Source organism: Hyaena hyaena, unplaced genomic scaffold (genome assembly GCF_003009895.1).
Source record: "Hyaena hyaena isolate Hyena2069 unplaced genomic scaffold, ASM300989v1 scaffold_1126, whole genome shotgun sequence".
NCBI lineage: Eukaryota > Metazoa > Chordata > Mammalia > Carnivora > Hyaenidae > Hyaena > Hyaena hyaena.
The window spans coordinates 144906-148651 of NW_024081760.1; the positions used below are offsets into that span (position 1 = coordinate 144906).

General features: G+C 50.7%; 1 protein-coding gene across 1 annotated transcript in view; it reads left to right on the forward strand.

Moving 5' to 3' along the window:
* The first annotated feature begins 394 nt into the window (after positions 1 to 394).
* Positions 395 to 3746, forward strand: part of PTN (pleiotrophin) — a 104938-nt gene continuing 101586 nt past the window's right edge. Inside the window, exon 1 of the mRNA XM_039222425.1 lies at positions 395 to 671. The gene's annotated coding sequence lies outside the window, so the exon portion shown is untranslated. The remainder of the gene's footprint in view (positions 672 to 3746) is intronic.

Consider the following 3746-nt stretch of genomic DNA (forward strand, 5'->3'; position numbering starts at 1 on the left):
GAGCGTGGGGAGGAATGAGAGTTTCCTTTTGATGATCGGGCTTTTTCATCCCGAATATCATTTAAAAAAAAAAAAAGTCTGGGGCCCAAATTGTACCCTCAAATTTACCAGCTGTCCTTTTAAAGCGGTCCTTGCTAAGCGGGGGCGTGCACCCACCTAAAGCCCAGGTCAGGCTTAAAGTTTGGGAGACAAAGGCGGTGTGGGTCCCTGCGAAACACAAAACCCCGTTTCATCTCCTGGTTCAAACCCGTGCGCTCGCTCCTGCGGGGAGAGAGCGGCCCCGGAGCCTCCTGCCTTTAATGAGCTTCCCAATCAGCTCGCGGGGGAAAGGCGCGCTCCCTCCCTCGCCCAGCCTGCGTCCTCGCCCTGCCCGCTCCGCTCATCCCTCCCCTTCTCCATTTCCCTTCCGTCCCCTCCCCAGCAGGGCGCAGCGCAGGCCGAGGCAGGACTCACTTCCCCGCCCGCGCGCCCCAAACCCCGCCGACCGAGCCGCCGAGCCGAGGCCGAGCCGAAGCGGGGAGAGGGCAGCGGGGCCCCCGGGCGAGCCAGCGTCCCGGAGGGAGGGCGCAGCAGCGGCGCGCGGGCAGCGGCCACCCGGCACCGGACCGAGCGCAGAGCCTCGCCCCGTTCAACAAAGGCGGCCCGAGCGCGCGCGGCGTTCGCAACTCCAAGTAAGGGGGGCGGGGGGGGGCGCGGTGCCCCGCCGCAGCCCGGGCTACTGGCCTTGACCCTCGGCCACTTGCGCGGGCGCCGGCCGCTGGCGGTGGGGTGGGGGGGGGGGGGGGGGCGGGTTGTGGGGCTGGGACAGAGGCTGCCCGGCGTCCTTGCCAGGGGGCTGCCTCCAAAATGGATTTGCTCCGGAGGACGCCAACTGAGGCATGTCGGGGGGAGCCGGGTCTGGGAGTCGGGGCGCGGGTATGTGTGTGGGAGGAAGGCAGCTTCGGCGGCGGTGCGCGTGCGTCTGCACCGCGTGCCTCTTGCAGCGGGAGACGGTGCCGGGGCCTCGGGAGGTGTGTCCGGAGGTGGAAGGGAGGCGCCCCAGCCTGCGGGGCTCGGTTTCCCGTCCTTGCCCCGCTTGCACCTGGGCTCGGCAGCGGCGGGGTCCGCGGCTCCCCGCCCCGGGGACCTTTAGGATCCCTCACCGAGCAGCGACGCTCCCCGTCCTGCCCAGGAACGGCCCTAGAAATGGGCAAGTCCAAAGTTTAAAAGGCGCACCTTAGGGGCGCCTGGGTGGCTTAGTCGGTGAAGCCTTCAACTTCAGCTCAGGTCACGATCTCACAGCCTGGGAGTTCGAGCCCCGTGTCGGGCTCCGTGCTGACAACTCAGAGCCTGGAGCCTGCCTCGGATTCTGTCTCCCTCGCTCTCGGCCCTCCCCCACGTGCGCTCTGTCTCTCAAAAATAAATACACATTAAAAAAAAAATTTTTTTTAAAGGCACACCTTAAACCCATCTCTCATTTGAATGCCGGCTTTAATAACTGCCCTGTACACAGGCATTTGAACTTTGTAGTTCACTCCTGTAAAGCGAGGGTGTTTTTTTTTTTTTTTTCTAATTTTCGGGATCCTTACTTTTCGAGTTGATGTTTCTAATTAAGGTTTTGAAAGCAAGAAATGTATTCAACTCCTCCACGTAGCATACAAAACATGAAACTTCCTCTCTCGAACACACACAGACACACCTTTCTCCTTAACGAAATACACCCCTCTATACACACTTTGCTGTTAACTCCTATCTCCGTTAACAGCTGCTTTGTAAGTTTGGGGATGCATTGAATCAAAATCTAGGAGTTGCAGGGGTGTGGGGGGGAGGTGGCGGGAGACAGAAGACCGGAGACTGGACAATGGCGGGTTATGAAAGTTTCCCATTTAGCATCCTTCATCTAGGAGGGTATTTTGCTTAGCAGCTTGAGAAAGGTGTGTGTCTTCTTGTGTGTGCTGGAGTGCCCCGCCTGGGAGGAGATTCAGGAACCGCCGAGAAAAGCTTTTCAACTAATAACATAATGAAGCGATTTCGTGATCCCAGGCCAATGTGAAGTTGATTCAACAGCAGAGCCCATTTAGCCTAATTGATACGTGGAGGGACATGACAAAGGCTGGGGAGGGAAACCAAAGTGTCTCCCAACACAGAAAATAAAGCGTGTGTTTTCCATCTCCATCATGTGCCTTTTTAAGTAAATTATACACTTTAAAGCCCAAAGCATTAAAAACACTTGGAGTCCAGTTAAATTCAAAGGACATTAGAGTGGATATTAGCTCTTTTCCTCTTTTTGAGATAAGCTACTTTAGAATGGCAGTACTTTCTCGCTGGAACTAGAGGATGAGTTTTTTTTTTCTGATTTTATTTTAGAGACCACTCTATTTTAATATTTTATTAAATATTTTAATATTCACCGTTATTCTGTGCTATAAGCAACTTCACGCCCCAGGTGGGGGGGAGGCAGAGAGAGGGACACAGGATCTGAAGCTTGCTCTGCACGGACAGGCTGACAGAGGAGAGCCCAATGTGGGGTTCGAACTCATGATCTCGAAGTTCATGACCTGAGCCTAAGTCTGATGTACAAGAACAGCCGACCAAGCCCCCTAGGTGCTCCACACTTTCTTTTTTCAAACACATTTTTTTTAAAAACTCTAGTTAAAGCCAATGGCCTTGTTTGAAATTTCATGAAACTTGATCATTGGAAATAACCTGAGAGAAATAAGGTCCCCAAATAGCTTAATCGCTTTTATTACTAAAATCGATCTTAGAAATGAAATACTTTAAATGCTTTTTCCCCCCTTTGAAGATATGCTTGCTTTCTCATTTAAATGACCTCTCACATGGATTCTGATCCTCTTTCTCTTTGACCTGTGTTTTTTTTTCCGTTACTCTTGAAAATTTTCTCAGGATACTGAGTTTTTAGTTAACTGTTCCACACGCCGTGTGTGGTAAGCTAACGGCTGATTGAGGGCCAGAAGTCAGAATTCAGAACATACATTCAAGTTCTCCAAATGCTCATGCTTTTAATATGGCGGCATAGGGATAAGGGGAGATGTCCTTGACTTCTCTCCTGAAGGTAATATCCTAATTAAGAGCACCCAAGGAAGGGGGCCGGAGGGCAAGCATGGTCTACACCTGAGCACAGCTAGTCTGGTGAAAGGTGCGGCTTCCTCTGGAGCTTTCCAGTGATGCTGTTCCATTGCTTGAATGCTGAACGGGGCTTCTCCAAAAAGTTAAGGAACAGCGTCTCCTTTGACTACACTTCTAATGAATCATCAGAAGAATTTTTGTCCTCCCTTGGCACAAGGCCATGCCATTGCTCGGAGGCAAAATAATACTCAGATATGGATCTTCTCTTACTGAGCTGGGCTGGCATTTTTCTCTCCAGAGTCAACTAGCCTGGGTAGAATTTGGACCACAGCCTTACTTTGGAAAGTTGTTTTTTATCCTTGATGTTTATGGCCAATTCGAGTTTCCATCCATCGAGCCATTTTTCCATGCATCTCATGCCATTCTTGTATGTGGCATAGTTTTTGCAGTGCCATACGATCTTTCTAGAACGTCAACGATAACAAGGCTTTTGTTCTTCTCAGTTTCAGTATTTGGTAAAAAAATAAGTTAAAGTTTCTGTGGTTTAAAAGAGTAGCTATAATGTAACAGTATCAGAGGGCATTATATATATTTATGGTGACATTGTGGATTTGATTATGTAGCTCACATTTAGCACTAATCCCGTTCTTTTTCTTTTTTTTTTTTTTTTTTTTTTTTTT